At 46.6% G+C, this 15,375-nt stretch overlaps 15 non-coding genes across 15 annotated transcripts; all 15 read left to right on the top strand.

Annotated features, from left to right (window-relative positions):
- The first annotated feature begins 116 nt into the window (after positions 1-116).
- On the top strand, positions 117-231 carry LOC144800317 (U5 spliceosomal RNA). Its single transcript, XR_013604228.1, has one exon. It is a non-coding gene; the product is annotated as a U5 spliceosomal RNA (small nuclear RNA).
- A 920-nt stretch (positions 232-1,151) lies between these two features.
- LOC144800649 (U5 spliceosomal RNA) lies at positions 1,152-1,266 on the top strand. Its single transcript, XR_013604539.1, has one exon. It is a non-coding gene; the product is annotated as a U5 spliceosomal RNA (small nuclear RNA).
- Positions 1,267-2,186: 920 nt separating this feature from the next.
- On the top strand, positions 2,187-2,301 carry LOC144800856 (U5 spliceosomal RNA). The gene has a single exon (XR_013604738.1). It is a non-coding gene; the product is annotated as a U5 spliceosomal RNA (small nuclear RNA).
- Positions 2,302-3,221: 920 nt separating this feature from the next.
- On the top strand, positions 3,222-3,336 carry LOC144800708 (U5 spliceosomal RNA). Its single transcript, XR_013604596.1, has one exon. It is a non-coding gene; the product is annotated as a U5 spliceosomal RNA (small nuclear RNA).
- Positions 3,337-4,269: 933 nt separating this feature from the next.
- On the top strand, positions 4,270-4,384 carry LOC144800933 (U5 spliceosomal RNA). Its single transcript, XR_013604812.1, has one exon. It is a non-coding gene; the product is annotated as a U5 spliceosomal RNA (small nuclear RNA).
- A 933-nt stretch (positions 4,385-5,317) lies between these two features.
- LOC144800896 (U5 spliceosomal RNA) lies at positions 5,318-5,432 on the top strand. The gene has a single exon (XR_013604777.1). It is a non-coding gene; the product is annotated as a U5 spliceosomal RNA (small nuclear RNA).
- A 920-nt stretch (positions 5,433-6,352) lies between these two features.
- Positions 6,353-6,467, top strand: LOC144800604 (U5 spliceosomal RNA). Its single transcript, XR_013604497.1, has one exon. It is a non-coding gene; the product is annotated as a U5 spliceosomal RNA (small nuclear RNA).
- Positions 6,468-7,386: 919 nt separating this feature from the next.
- Positions 7,387-7,501, top strand: LOC144800318 (U5 spliceosomal RNA). The gene has a single exon (XR_013604229.1). It is a non-coding gene; the product is annotated as a U5 spliceosomal RNA (small nuclear RNA).
- Positions 7,502-8,421: 920 nt separating this feature from the next.
- Positions 8,422-8,536, top strand: LOC144800650 (U5 spliceosomal RNA). Its single transcript, XR_013604540.1, has one exon. It is a non-coding gene; the product is annotated as a U5 spliceosomal RNA (small nuclear RNA).
- Positions 8,537-9,456: 920 nt separating this feature from the next.
- LOC144800857 (U5 spliceosomal RNA) lies at positions 9,457-9,571 on the top strand. The gene has a single exon (XR_013604739.1). It is a non-coding gene; the product is annotated as a U5 spliceosomal RNA (small nuclear RNA).
- A 920-nt stretch (positions 9,572-10,491) lies between these two features.
- Positions 10,492-10,606, top strand: LOC144800709 (U5 spliceosomal RNA). Its single transcript, XR_013604597.1, has one exon. It is a non-coding gene; the product is annotated as a U5 spliceosomal RNA (small nuclear RNA).
- A 933-nt stretch (positions 10,607-11,539) lies between these two features.
- On the top strand, positions 11,540-11,654 carry LOC144800934 (U5 spliceosomal RNA). The gene has a single exon (XR_013604813.1). It is a non-coding gene; the product is annotated as a U5 spliceosomal RNA (small nuclear RNA).
- A 933-nt stretch (positions 11,655-12,587) lies between these two features.
- On the top strand, positions 12,588-12,702 carry LOC144800908 (U5 spliceosomal RNA). The gene has a single exon (XR_013604788.1). It is a non-coding gene; the product is annotated as a U5 spliceosomal RNA (small nuclear RNA).
- A 920-nt stretch (positions 12,703-13,622) lies between these two features.
- LOC144800858 (U5 spliceosomal RNA) lies at positions 13,623-13,737 on the top strand. The gene has a single exon (XR_013604740.1). It is a non-coding gene; the product is annotated as a U5 spliceosomal RNA (small nuclear RNA).
- Positions 13,738-14,657: 920 nt separating this feature from the next.
- LOC144800920 (U5 spliceosomal RNA) lies at positions 14,658-14,772 on the top strand. Its single transcript, XR_013604799.1, has one exon. It is a non-coding gene; the product is annotated as a U5 spliceosomal RNA (small nuclear RNA).
- Positions 14,773-15,375: the final 603 nt, after the last annotated feature.

Consider the following 15,375-nt stretch of genomic DNA (forward strand, 5'->3'; position numbering starts at 1 on the left):
ACCGGCCTGGTTCTTGTCCTTTTCTTAGAGCCTGAAAATACCTCTCAGGTCCTCACCCTCGCAATGACGGGGTCTTTGATGTGGTGCCACTTACCCCCAGAGAGCCATATTCTAACTTACTCTGGTTTCTCTTCAAAACGAAAAAATCTTTTGCCTTTTACTAAAGATTTCCGTGGAGAGGAACATTTACGAGTTTATTCAATTTTTTTAAGCCTTACCACAGGTGAGGCTGTTTATCGTGTGTTTAAAAGAAAAGCATTAGAAATTGGGAAATATCTGCGAGTTGCCTGCTGCTGTTTTTTGGGGACATGAGCTTAGGTGTTTTATTCCTGAACTCTCTGCTTGCTCATTTGCATAGACAGAGTGCAGGAGAGGTGCATCATGGGAAAGAGCTTGTGCAGTGCATGAGATTGCTTTTCGTGACTATCTTGGAATTTCACGATAGCAGGCAGTATGTTTTCTCCTCTCTTAATATTCCTGCTGTCAGAGGCCAGACGTCACCCTCCTTTTTCAAGGTGGCACCTAGACTCACGCTGTGCTTTTCATAGAGCTTGCCCGTTATTTGTGCCCGTTAGAGGTTGGCCAATCCTGAGTCGGTGCCCTGAGAGGGTTGCCAATCCTGAGTCAGATTCCTCTCATGTACACTTGAAGCGGCACGCCAGTCCTGTTTTATGTGCCTCTAGCCTAGACAGATATATACTTCTATATTCAGGTTTAATGGAAGTACGTGCGAAAAAGGGACTTAAAGTGCACGGCTATGTGCAGAGCACAGTGGTGGCTCACAGCCTATCGATTGGAAGGATGGTGTGGAAAGCGTAAAATCGCTGGGGGACAAAAGTCCTACAGTGCCACTTCACCTAAAGCCTGATGCACGCTTCCCGTTCCCCTTGCCCAGCAGCCGCAACGCCTCCTAATGAGCTGAGGTGTGTACAGAAAAGAATTTGCATATTCCCAGACAGACGCATGGGAACTGTCCACCTTTTGGATTTTCTGTGCTTTGAGCAGAGACTCTGAAATTTGGGCCTGCTTCCCTCACCGGCCTGGTTCTTGTCCTCTTTCTTAGAGCCTGAAAATACCTCTCAGGTCCTCACCCTCGCAATGACGGGGTCTTTGATGTGGTGCCACTTACCCCCAGAGAGCCATTTTCTAACTTACTCTGGTTTCTCTTCAAAACGAAAAAATCTTTCGCCTTTTACTAAAGATTTCCGTGGAGAGGACCATTTACGAGTTTATTCAATTTTTTTAAGCCTTACCACAGGTGAGGCTGTTTATCGTGTGTTTAAAAGAAAAGCATTAGAAATTGGGGAATATCTGCGAGTTGTCTGCTGCTGTTTTTTGGGGACATGAGCTTAGGTGTTTTATTCCTGAACTCTCTGCTTGCTCATTTGCATAGACAGAGTGCAGGAGAGGTGCATCATGGGAAAGAGCTTGTGCAGTGCATGAGATTGCTTTTCGTGACTATCTTGGAATTTCACGATAGCAGGCAGTATGTTTTCTCCTCTCTTAATATTCCTGCTGTCAGAGGCCAGACGTCACCCTCCTTTTTCAAGGTGGCACCTAGACTCACGCTGTGCTTTTCATAGGGCTTGCCCGTTATTTGTGCCCGTTAGAGGTTGGCCAATCCTGAGTCGGTGCCCTGAGAGGGTGGCCAATCCTGAGTCAGATTCCTCTCAAGTACACTTGAAGCGGCACGCCAGTCCTGTTTCATGTGCTTCTAGCCTAGACAGATATATACTTCTATATTCAGGTTTAATGAAAGTACGTGCGAAAAAGGGACTTAAAGTGCATGGCTATGTGCAGAGCACAGTGGTGGCTCACAGCCTAACGATTGGAAGGATGGTGTGGAAAGCGTAAAATCGCTGGGGGACAAAAGTCCTACAGTGCCACTTCACCTAAAGCCTGATGCACGCTTCCCGTTCCCCTTGCCCAGCAGCCGCAACACCTCCTAATGAGCTGAGGTGTGTACAGAAAAGAATTTGCATATTCCCAGACAGACGTATGGGAACTGTCCACCTTTTTGATTTTCTGTGCTTTGAGCAGAGACTCTGAAATTTGGGCCTGCTTCCCTCACCGGCCTGGTTCTTGTCCTCTTTCTTAGATTTTGAAAATACCTCTCAGGTCCTCACCCTCGCAAAGACGGGGTCTTTGATGTGGTGCCACTTACCCCCAGAGAGCCATATTCTAACTTACTCTGGTTTCTCTTCAAAATGAAAAAATCTTTCGCCTTTTACTAAAGATTTCTGTGGAGAGGAACATTTACGAGTTTATTCAATTTTTTTAAGCCTTACCACAGGTGAGGCTGTTTATCGTGTGTTTAAAAGAAAAGCATTAGAAATTGGGGAATATCTGCGAGTTTTTTGGGGACATGAGCTTAGGTGTTTTATTCCTGAACTCTCTGCTTGCTCATTTGCATAGACAGAGTGCAGGAGAGGTGCATCATGGGAAAGAGCTTGTGCAGTGCATGAGATTGCTTTTCGTGACTATCTTGGAATTTCACGATAGCAGGCAGTATGTTTTCTCCTCTCTTAATATTCCTGCTGTCAGAGGCCAGACGTCACCCTCCTTTTTCAAGGTGGCACCTAGACTCACGCTGTGCTTTTCATAGGGCTTGCCCGTTATTTGTGCCCGTTGGAGGTGCCCCATAGAGGTTGGCCAATCCTGAGTCGGTGCCCTGAGAGGGTGGCCAATCCTGAGTCAGATTCCTCTCAGGTACACTTGAAGCAGCACGCCAGTCCTGTTTCATGTGCCTCTAGCCTAGACAGATATATACTTCTATATTCAGGTTTAATGAAAGTACGTGCAAAAAAGGGACTTAAAGTGCATGGCTATGTGCAGAGCACAGTGGTGGCTCACAGCCTATCGATTGGAAGGATGGTGTGGAAAGCGTAAAATCGCTGGGGGACAAAAGTCCTACAGTGCCACTTCACCTAAAGCCTGATGCACGCTTCCCGTTCCCCTTGACCAGCAGCCGCAACGCCTCCTAATGAGCTGAGGTGTGTACAGAAAAGAATTTGCATATTCCCAGACAGACGCATGGGAACTGTCCACCTTTTTGATTTTCTGTGCTTTGAGCAGAGACTCTGAAATTTGGGCCTGCTTCCCTCACCGGCCTGGTTCTTGTCCTCTTTCTTAGAGCCTGAAAATACCTCTCAGGTCCTCACCCTCGCAATGACGGGGTCTTTGATGTGGTGCCACTTACCCCCAGAGAGCCATATTCTAACTTACTCTGGTTTCTCTTCAAAACGAAAAAATCTTTCGCCTTTTACTAAAGATTTCCGTGGAGAGGAACATTTACGAGTTTATTCAATTTTGTTAAGCCTTACCACAGGTGAGGCTGTTTATCGTATGTTTAAAAGAAAAGCATTAGAAATTGAGGAATATCTGCGAGTTGTCTGATGCTGTTTTTTGGGGACATGAGCTTAGGTGTTTTATTCCTGAACTCTCTGCTTGCTCATTTGCATAGACAGAGTGCAGGAGAGGTGCATCATGGGAAAGAGCTTGTGCAGTGCATGAGATTGCTTTTCGTGACTATCTTGGAATTTCACGATAGCAGGCAGTATGTTTTCTCCTCTCTTAATATTCCTGCTGTCAGAGGCCAGACGTCACCCTCCTTTTTCAAGGTGGCACCTAGACTCACGCTGTGCTTTTCATAGGGCTTGCCCGTTATTTGTGCCCGTTGGAGGTGCCCCATAGAGGTTGGCCAATCCTGAGTCGGTGCCCTGAGAGGGTGGCCAATCCTGAGTCAGATTCCTCTCAGGTACACTTGAAGCGGCACGCCAGTCCTGTTTCATGTGCCTCTAGCCTAGACAGATATATACTTCTATATTCAGGTTTAATGAAAGTACGTGCGAAAAAGGGACTTAAAGTGCATGGCTATGTGCAGAGCACAGTGGTGGCTCACAGCCTAACGATTGGAAGGATGGTGTGGAAAGCGTAAAATCGCTGGGGGACAAAAGTCCTACAGTGCCACTTCACCTAAAGCCTGATGCACGCTTCCCGTTCCCCTTGCCCAGCAGCCGCAACGCCTCCTAATGAGCTGAGGTGTGTACAGAAAAGAATTTGCATATTCCCAGACAGACGCATGGGAACTGTCCACCTTTTTGATTTTCTGTGCTTTGAGCAGAGACTCTGAAATTTGGGCCTGCTTCCCTCACCGGCCTGGTTCTTGTCCTCTTTCTTAGATTTTGAAAATACCTCTCAGGTCCTCACCCTCGCAATGACGGGGTCTTTGATGTGGTGCCACTTACCCCCAGAGAGCCATATTCTAACTTACTCTGGTTTCTCTTCAAAACAAAAAAATATTTCGCCTTTTACTAAAGATTTCCGTGGAGAGGAACATTTACGAGTTTATTCAATTTTTTTAAGCCTTACCACAGGTGAGGCTGTTTATCGTGTGTTTAAAAGAAAAGCATTAGAAATTGGGGAATATCTGCGAGTTGTCTGCTGCTGTTTTTTGGGGACATGAGCTTAGGTGTTTTATTCCTGAACTCTCTGCTTGCTCATTTGCATAGACAGAGTGCAGGAGAGGTGCATCATGGGAAAGAGCTTGTGCAGTGCATGAGATTGCTTTTCGTGACTATCTTGGAATTTCACGATAGCAGGCAGTATGTTTTCTCCTCTCTTAATATTCCTGCTGTCAGAGGCCAGACGTCACCCTCCTTTTTCAAGGTGGCACCTAGACTCACGCTGTGCTTTTCATAGGGCTTGCCCGTTATTTGTGCCCGTTGGAGGTGCCCCATAGAGGTTGGCCAATCCTGAGTCGGTGCCCTGAGAGGGTGGCCAATCCTGAGTCAGATTCCTCTCAGGTACACTTGAAGCGGCACGCCAGTCCTGTTTCATGTGCCTCTAGCCTAGACAGATATATACTTCTATATTCAGGTTTAATGAAAGTACGTGCGAAAAAGGGACTTAAAGTGCATGGCTATGTGCAGAGCACAGTGGTGGCTCACAGCCTAACGATTGGAAGGATGGTGTGGAAAGCGTAAAATCGCTGGGGGACAAAAGTCCTACAGTGCCACTTCACCTAAAGCCTGATGCACGCTTCCCGTTCCCCTTGCCCAGCATCCGCAACGCCTCCTAATGAGCTGAGGTGTGTACAGAAAAGAATTTGCATATTCCCAGACAGACGCATGGGAACTGTCCACCTTTTTGATTTTCTGTGCTTTGAGCAGAGACTCTGAAATTTGGGACTGCTTCCCTCACCGGCCTGGTTCTTGTCCTCTTTCTTAGATTTTGAAAATACCTCTCAGGTCCTCACCCTCGCAATGACGGGGTCTTTAATGTGGTGCCACTTACCCCCAGAGAGCCATATTCTAACTTACTCTGGTTTCTCTTCAAAACGAAAAAATCTTTCGCCTTTTACTAAAGATTTCCGTGGAGAGGAACATTTACGAGTTTATTCAATTTTTTTAAGCCTTACCACAAGTGAGGCTGTTTATCGTGTGTTTAAAAGAAAAGCATTAGAAATTGGGGAATATCTGCGAGTTGTCTGCTGCTGTTTGTTGGGGACATGAGCTTAGGTGTTTTATTCCTGAACTCTCTGCTTGCTCATTTGCATAGACAGAGTGCAGGAGAGGTGCATCATGGGAAAGAGCTTGTGCAGTGCATGAGATTGCTTTTCGTGACTATCTTGGAATTTCACGATAGCAGGCAGTATGTTTTCTCCTCTCTTAATATTCCTGCTGTCAGAGGCCAGACGTCACCCTCCTTTTTCAAGGTGGCACCTAGACTCACGCTGTGCTTTTCATAGGGCTTGCCCGTTATTTGTGCCCGTTAGAGGTTGGCCAATCCTGAGTCGGTGCCCTGAGAGGGTGGCCAATCCTGAGTCAGATTCCTCTCAGGTACACTTGAAGCGGCACGCCAGTCCTGTTTCATGTGCCTCTAGCCTAGACAGATATATACTTCTATATTCAGGTTTAATGAAAGTACGTGCGAAAAAGGGACTTGAAGTGCATGGCTATGTGCAGAGCACAGTGGTGGCTCACAGCCTAACGATTGGAAGGATGGTGTGGAAAGCGTAAAATCGCTGGGGGACAAAAGTCCTACAGTGCCACTTCACCTAAAGCCTGATGCACGCTTCCCATTCCCCTTGCCCAGCAGCCGCAACACCTCCTAATGAGCTGAGGTGTGTACAGAAAAGAATTTGCATATTCCCAGACAGACGCATGGGAACTGTCCACCTTTTTGATTTTCTATGCTTTGAGCAGAGACTCTGAAATTTGGGCCTGCTTCCCTCACCGGCCTGGTTCTTGTCCTCTTTCTTAGATTTTGAAAATACCTCTCAGGTCCTCACCCTCACAATGACGGGGTCTTTGATGTGGTGCCACTTACCCCCAGAGAGCCATATTCTAACTTACTCTGGTTTCTCTTCAAAACGAAAAAATCTTTCGCCTTTTACTAAAGATTTTCGTGGAGAGGAACATTTATGAGTTTATTCAATTTTTTTAAGCCTTACCACAGGTGAGGCTGTTTATCGTGTGTTTAAAGAAAAGCATTAGAAATTGGTGAATATCTGCGAGTTGTCTGCTGCTTTTTTATTGGGGACATGAGCTTAGGTGTTTTATTCCTGAACTCTCTGCTTGCTCATTTGCATAGACAGAGTGCAGGAGAGGTGCATCATGGGAAAGAGCTTGTGCAGTGCATGAGATTGCTTTTCGTGACTATCTTGGAATTTCACGATAGCAGGCAGTATGTTTTCTCCTCTCTTAATATTCCTGCTGTCAGAGGCCAGACGTCACCCTCCTTTTTCATGGTGGCACCTAGACTCACGCTGTGCTTTTCATAGGGCTTGCCCATTATTTGTGCCCGTTAGAGGTTGGCCAATCCTGAGTCGGTGCCCTGAGAGGGTGGCCAATCCTGAGTCAGATTCCTCTCAGGTACACTTGAAGCAGCACGCCAGTCCTTTTTCATGTGCCTCTAGCCTAGACAGATATATACTTCTATATTCAGGTTTAATTAAAGTACGTGCGAAAAAGGGACTTAAAGTGCATGGCTATGTGCAGAGCACAGTGGTGGCTCACAGCCTATCGATTGGAAGGATGGTGTGGAAAGCGTAAAATCGCTGGGGGACAAAAGTCCTACAGTGCCACTTCACCTAAAGCCTGATGCACGCTTCCCGTTCCCCTTGCCCAGCAGCCGCAACGCCTCCTAATGAGCTGAGGTGTGTACAGAAAAGAATTTGCATATTCCCAGACAGACGCATGGGAACTGTCCACCTTTTTGATTTTCTGTGCTTTGAGCAGAGACTCTGAAATTTGGGCCTGCTTCCCTCACCGGCCTGGTTCTTGTCCTTTTCTTAGAGCCTGAAAATACCTCTCAGGTCCTCACCCTCGCAATGACGGGGTCTTTGATGTGGTGCCACTTACCCCCAGAGAGCCATATTCTAACTTACTCTGGTTTCTCTTCAAAACGAAAAAATCTTTTGCCTTTTACTAAAGATTTCCGTGGAGAGGAACATTTACGAGTTTATTCAATTTTTTTAAGCCTTACCACAGGTGAGGCTGTTTATCGTGTGTTTAAAAGAAAAGCATTAGAAATTGGGAAATATCTGCGAGTTGCCTGCTGCTGTTTTTTGGGGACATGAGCTTAGGTGTTTTATTCCTGAACTCTCTGCTTGCTCATTTGCATAGACAGAGTGCAGGAGAGGTGCATCATGGGAAAGAGCTTGTGCAGTGCATGAGATTGCTTTTCGTGACTATCTTGGAATTTCACGATAGCAGGCAGTATGTTTTCTCCTCTCTTAATATTCCTGCTGTCAGAGGCCAGACGTCACCCTCCTTTTTCAAGGTGGCACCTAGACTCACGCTGTGCTTTTCATAGAGCTTGCCCGTTATTTGTGCCCGTTAGAGGTTGGCCAATCCTGAGTCGGTGCCCTGAGAGGGTTGCCAATCCTGAGTCAGATTCCTCTCATGTACACTTGAAGCGGCACGCCAGTCCTGTTTTATGTGCCTCTAGCCTAGACAGATATATACTTCTATATTCAGGTTTAATGGAAGTACGTGCGAAAAAGGGACTTAAAGTGCACGGCTATGTGCAGAGCACAGTGGTGGCTCACAGCCTATCGATTGGAAGGATGGTGTGGAAAGCGTAAAATCGCTGGGGGACAAAAGTCCTACAGTGCCACTTCACCTAAAGCCTGATGCACGCTTCCCGTTCCCCTTGCCCAGCAGCCGCAACGCCTCCTAATGAGCTGAGGTGTGTACAGAAAAGAATTTGCATATTCCCAGACAGACGCATGGGAACTGTCCACCTTTTGGATTTTCTGTGCTTTGAGCAGAGACTCTGAAATTTGGGCCTGCTTCCCTCACCGGCCTGGTTCTTGTCCTCTTTCTTAGAGCCTGAAAATACCTCTCAGGTCCTCACCCTCGCAATGACGGGGTCTTTGATGTGGTGCCACTTACCCCCAGAGAGCCATTTTCTAACTTACTCTGGTTTCTCTTCAAAACGAAAAAATCTTTCGCCTTTTACTAAAGATTTCCGTGGAGAGGACCATTTACGAGTTTATTCAATTTTTTTAAGCCTTACCACAGGTGAGGCTGTTTATCGTGTGTTTAAAAGAAAAGCATTAGAAATTGGGGAATATCTGCGAGTTGTCTGCTGCTGTTTTTTGGGGACATGAGCTTAGGTGTTTTATTCCTGAACTCTCTGCTTGCTCATTTGCATAGACAGAGTGCAGGAGAGGTGCATCATGGGAAAGAGCTTGTGCAGTGCATGAGATTGCTTTTCGTGACTATCTTGGAATTTCACGATAGCAGGCAGTATGTTTTCTCCTCTCTTAATATTCCTGCTGTCAGAGGCCAGACGTCACCCTCCTTTTTCAAGGTGGCACCTAGACTCACGCTGTGCTTTTCATAGGGCTTGCCCGTTATTTGTGCCCGTTAGAGGTTGGCCAATCCTGAGTCGGTGCCCTGAGAGGGTGGCCAATCCTGAGTCAGATTCCTCTCAAGTACACTTGAAGCGGCACGCCAGTCCTGTTTCATGTGCTTCTAGCCTAGACAGATATATACTTCTATATTCAGGTTTAATGAAAGTACGTGCGAAAAAGGGACTTAAAGTGCATGGCTATGTGCAGAGCACAGTGGTGGCTCACAGCCTAACGATTGGAAGGATGGTGTGGAAAGCGTAAAATCGCTGGGGGACAAAAGTCCTACAGTGCCACTTCACCTAAAGCCTGATGCACGCTTCCCGTTCCCCTTGCCCAGCAGCCGCAACACCTCCTAATGAGCTGAGGTGTGTACAGAAAAGAATTTGCATATTCCCAGACAGACGTATGGGAACTGTCCACCTTTTTGATTTTCTGTGCTTTGAGCAGAGACTCTGAAATTTGGGCCTGCTTCCCTCACCGGCCTGGTTCTTGTCCTCTTTCTTAGATTTTGAAAATACCTCTCAGGTCCTCACCCTCGCAAAGACGGGGTCTTTGATGTGGTGCCACTTACCCCCAGAGAGCCATATTCTAACTTACTCTGGTTTCTCTTCAAAATGAAAAAATCTTTCGCCTTTTACTAAAGATTTCTGTGGAGAGGAACATTTACGAGTTTATTCAATTTTTTTAAGCCTTACCACAGGTGAGGCTGTTTATCGTGTGTTTAAAAGAAAAGCATTAGAAATTGGGGAATATCTGCGAGTTTTTTGGGGACATGAGCTTAGGTGTTTTATTCCTGAACTCTCTGCTTGCTCATTTGCATAGACAGAGTGCAGGAGAGGTGCATCATGGGAAAGAGCTTGTGCAGTGCATGAGATTGCTTTTCGTGACTATCTTGGAATTTCACGATAGCAGGCAGTATGTTTTCTCCTCTCTTAATATTCCTGCTGTCAGAGGCCAGACGTCACCCTCCTTTTTCAAGGTGGCACCTAGACTCACGCTGTGCTTTTCATAGGGCTTGCCCGTTATTTGTGCCCGTTGGAGGTGCCCCATAGAGGTTGGCCAATCCTGAGTCGGTGCCCTGAGAGGGTGGCCAATCCTGAGTCAGATTCCTCTCAGGTACACTTGAAGCAGCACGCCAGTCCTGTTTCATGTGCCTCTAGCCTAGACAGATATATACTTCTATATTCAGGTTTAATGAAAGTACGTGCAAAAAAGGGACTTAAAGTGCATGGCTATGTGCAGAGCACAGTGGTGGCTCACAGCCTATCGATTGGAAGGATGGTGTGGAAAGCGTAAAATCGCTGGGGGACAAAAGTCCTACAGTGCCACTTCACCTAAAGCCTGATGCACGCTTCCCGTTCCCCTTGACCAGCAGCCGCAACGCCTCCTAATGAGCTGAGGTGTGTACAGAAAAGAATTTGCATATTCCCAGACAGACGCATGGGAACTGTCCACCTTTTTGATTTTCTGTGCTTTGAGCAGAGACTCTGAAATTTGGGCCTGCTTCCCTCACCGGCCTGGTTCTTGTCCTCTTTCTTAGAGCCTGAAAATACCTCTCAGGTCCTCACCCTCGCAATGACGGGGTCTTTGATGTGGTGCCACTTACCCCCAGAGAGCCATATTCTAACTTACTCTGGTTTCTCTTCAAAACGAAAAAATCTTTCGCCTTTTACTAAAGATTTCCGTGGAGAGGAACATTTACGAGTTTATTCAATTTTGTTAAGCCTTACCACAGGTGAGGCTGTTTATCGTATGTTTAAAAGAAAAGCATTAGAAATTGAGGAATATCTGCGAGTTGTCTGATGCTGTTTTTTGGGGACATGAGCTTAGGTGTTTTATTCCTGAACTCTCTGCTTGCTCATTTGCATAGACAGAGTGCAGGAGAGGTGCATCATGGGAAAGAGCTTGTGCAGTGCATGAGATTGCTTTTCGTGACTATCTTGGAATTTCACGATAGCAGGCAGTATGTTTTCTCCTCTCTTAATATTCCTGCTGTCAGAGGCCAGACGTCACCCTCCTTTTTCAAGGTGGCACCTAGACTCACGCTGTGCTTTTCATAGGGCTTGCCCGTTATTTGTGCCCGTTGGAGGTGCCCCATAGAGGTTGGCCAATCCTGAGTCGGTGCCCTGAGAGGGTGGCCAATCCTGAGTCAGATTCCTCTCAGGTACACTTGAAGCGGCACGCCAGTCCTGTTTCATGTGCCTCTAGCCTAGACAGATATATACTTCTATATTCAGGTTTAATGAAAGTACGTGCGAAAAAGGGACTTAAAGTGCATGGCTATGTGCAGAGCACAGTGGTGGCTCACAGCCTAACGATTGGAAGGATGGTGTGGAAAGCGTAAAATCGCTGGGGGACAAAAGTCCTACAGTGCCACTTCACCTAAAGCCTGATGCACGCTTCCCGTTCCCCTTGCCCAGCAGCCGCAACGCCTCCTAATGAGCTGAGGTGTGTACAGAAAAGAATTTGCATATTCCCAGACAGACGCATGGGAACTGTCCACCTTTTTGATTTTCTGTGCTTTGAGCAGAGACTCTGAAATTTGGGCCTGCTTCCCTCACCGGCCTGGTTCTTGTCCTCTTTCTTAGATTTTGAAAATACCTCTCAGGTCCTCACCCTCGCAATGACGGGGTCTTTGATGTGGTGCCACTTACCCCCAGAGAGCCATATTCTAACTTACTCTGGTTTCTCTTCAAAACAAAAAAATATTTCGCCTTTTACTAAAGATTTCCGTGGAGAGGAACATTTACGAGTTTATTCAATTTTTTTAAGCCTTACCACAGGTGAGGCTGTTTATCGTGTGTTTAAAAGAAAAGCATTAGAAATTGGGGAATATCTGCGAGTTGTCTGCTGCTGTTTTTTGGGGACATGAGCTTAGGTGTTTTATTCCTGAACTCTCTGCTTGCTCATTTGCATAGACAGAGTGCAGGAGAGGTGCATCATGGGAAAGAGCTTGTGCAGTGCATGAGATTGCTTTTCGTGACTATCTTGGAATTTCACGATAGCAGGCAGTATGTTTTCTCCTCTCTTAATATTCCTGCTGTCAGAGGCCAGACGTCACCCTCCTTTTTCAAGGTGGCACCTAGACTCACGCTGTGCTTTTCATAGGGCTTGCCCGTTATTTGTGCCCGTTGGAGGTGCCCCATAGAGGTTGGCCAATCCTGAGTCGGTGCCCTGAGAGGGTGGCCAATCCTGAGTCAGATTCCTCTCAGGTACACTTGAAGCGGCACGCCAGTCCTGTTTCATGTGCCTCTAGCCTAGACAGATATATACTTCTATATTCAGGTTTAATGAAAGTACGTGCGAAAAAGGGACTTAAAGTGCATGGCTATGTGCAGAGCACAGTGGTGGCTCACAGCCTAACGATTGGAAGGATGGTGTGGAAAGCGTAAAATCGCTGGGGGACAAAAGTCCTACAGTGCCACTTCACCTAAAGCCTGATGCACGCTTCCCGTTCCCCTTGCCCAGCATCCGCAACGCCTCCTAATGAGCTGAGGTGTGTACAGAAAAGAATTTGCATATTCCCAGACAGACGCATGGGAACTGTCCACCTTTTTGATTTTCTGTGCTTTGAGCAGAGACTCTGAAATTTGGGACTGCTTCCCTCACCGGCCTGGTTCTTGTCCTCTTTCTTAGATTTTGAAAATACCTCTCAGGTCCTCACCCTCGCAATGACGGGGTCTTTAATGTGGTGCCACTTACCCCCAGAGAGCCATATTCTAACTTACTCTGGTTTCTCTTCAAAACGAAAAAATCTTTCGCCTTTTACTAAAGATTTCCGTGGAGAGGAACATTTACGAGTTTATTCAATTTTTTTAAGCCTTACCACAAGTGAGGCTGTTTATCGTGTGTTTAAAAGAAAAGCATTAGAAATTGGGGAATATCTGCGAGTTGTCTGCTGCTGTTTGTTGGGGACATGAGCTTAGGTGTTTTATTCCTGAACTCTCTGCTTGCTCATTTGCATAGACAGAGTGCAGGAGAGGTGCATCATGGGAAAGAGCTTGTGCAGTGCATGAGATTGCTTTTCGTGACTATCTTGGAATTTCACGATAGCAGGCAGTATGTTTTCTCCTCTCTTAATATTCCTGCTGTCAGAGGCCAGACGTCACCCTCCTTTTTCAAGGTGGCACCTAGACTCACGCTGTGCTTTTCATAGGGCTTGCCCGTTATTTGTGCCCGTTAGAGGTTGGCCAATCCTGAGTCGGTGCCCTGAGAGGGTGGCCAATCCTGAGTCAGATTCCTCTCAAGTACACTTGAAGCGGCACGCCAGTCCTGTTTCATGTGCTTCTAGCCTAGACAGATATATACTTCTATATTCAGGTTTAATGAAAGTAAGTGCGAAAAAGGGACTTAAAGTGCATGGCTATGTGCAGAGCACAGTGGTGGCTCACAGCCTAACGATTGGAAGGATGGTGTGGAAAGCGTAAAATCGCTGGGGGACAAAAGTCCTACAGTGCCACTTCACCTAAAGCCTGATGCACGCTTCCCGTTCCCCTTGCCCAGCAGCCGCAACACCTCCTAATGAGCTGAGGTGTGTACAGAAAAGAATTTGCATATTCCCAGACAGACGTATGGGAACTGTCCACCTTTTTGATTTTCTGTGCTTTGAGCAGAGACTCTGAAATTTGGGCCTGCTTCCCTCACCGGCCTGGTTCTTGTCCTCTTTCTTAGATTTTGAAAATACCTCTCAGGTCCTCACCCTCGCAAAGACGGGGTCTTTGATGTGGTGCCACTTACCCCCAGAGAGCCATATTCTAACTTACTCTGGTTTCTCTTCAAAATGAAAAAATCTTTCGCCTTTTACTAAAGATTTCTGTGGAGAGGAACATTTACGAGTTTATTCAATTTTTTTAAGCCTTACCACAGGTGAGGCTGTTTATCGTGTGTTTAAAAGAAAAGCATTAGAAATTGGGGAATATCTGCGAGTTTTTTGGGGACATGAGCTTAGGTGTTTTATTCCTGAACTCTCTGCTTGCTCATTTGCATAGACAGAGTGCAGGAGAGGTGCATCATGGGAAAGAGCTTGTGCAGTGCATGAGATTGCTTTTCGTGACTATCTTGGAATTTCACGATAGCAGGCAGTATGTTTTCTCCTCTCTTAATATTCCTGCTGTCAGAGGCCAGACGTCACCCTCCTTTTTCAAGGTGGCACCTAGACTCACGCTGTGCTTTTCATAGGGCTTGCCCGTTATTTGTGCCCGTTGGAGGTGCCCCATAGAGGTTGGCCAATCCTGAGTCGGTGCCCTGAGAGGGTGGCCAATCCTGAGTCAGATTCCTCTCAGGTACACTTGAAGCGGCACGCCAGTCCTGTTTCATGTGCCTCTAGCCTAGACAGATATATACTTCTATATTCAGGTTTAATGAAAGTACGTGCGAAAAAGGGACTTAAAGTGCATGGCTATGTGCAGAGCACAGTGGTGGCTCACAGCCTAACGATTGGAAGGATGGTGTGGAAAGCGTAAAATCGCTGGGGGACAAAAGTCCTACAGTGCCACTTCACCTAAAGCCTGATGCACGCTTCCCGTTCCCCTTGCCCAGCATCCGCAACGCCTCCTAATGAGCTGAGGTGTGTACAGAAAAGAATTTGCATATTCCCAGACAGACGCATGGGAACTGTCCACCTTTTTGATTTTCTGTGCTTTGAGCAGAGACTCTGAAATTTGGGACTGCTTCCCTCACCGGCCTGGTTCTTGTCCTCTTTCTTAGATTTTGAAAATACCTCTCAGGTCCTCACCCTCGCAATGACGGGGTCTTTAATGTGGTGCCACTTACCCCCAGAGAGCCATATTCTAACTTACTCTGGTTTCTCTTCAAAACGAAAAAATCTTTCGCCTTTTACTAAAGATTTCCGTGGAGAGGAACATTTACGAGTTTATTCAATTTTTTTAAGCCTTACCACAAGTGAGGCTGTTTATCGTGTGTTTAAAAGAAAAGCATTAGAAATTGGGGAATATCTGCGAGTTGTCTGCTGCTGTTTGTTGGGGACATGAGCTTAGGTGTTTTATTCCTGAACTCTCTGCTTGCTCATTTGCATAGACAGAGTGCAGGAGAGGTGCATCATGGGAAAGAGCTTGTGCAGTGCATGAGATTGCTTTTCGTGACTATCTTGGAATTTCACGATAGCAGGCAGTATGTTTTCTCCTCTCTTAATATTCCTGCTGTCAGAGGCCAGACGTCACCCTCCTTTTTCAAGGTGGCACCTAGACTCACGCTGTGCTTTTCATAGGGCTTGCCCGTTATTTGTGCCCGTTAGAGGTTGGCCAATCCTGAGTCGGTGCCCTGAGAGGGTGGCCAATCCTGAGTCAGATTCCTCTCAGGTACACTTGAAGCGGCACGCCAGTCCTGTTTCATGTGCCTCTAGCCTAGACAGATATATACTTCTATATTCAGGTTTAATGAAAGTACGTGCGAAAAAGGGACTTGAAGTGCATGGCTATGTGCAGAGCACAGTGGTGGCTCACAGCCTAACGATTGGAAGGATGGTGTGGAAAGCGTAAAATCGCTGGGGGACA

This window comes from Lissotriton helveticus, chromosome 12 (assembly GCF_964261635.1).
Source record: "Lissotriton helveticus chromosome 12, aLisHel1.1, whole genome shotgun sequence".
NCBI lineage: Eukaryota > Metazoa > Chordata > Amphibia > Caudata > Salamandridae > Lissotriton > Lissotriton helveticus.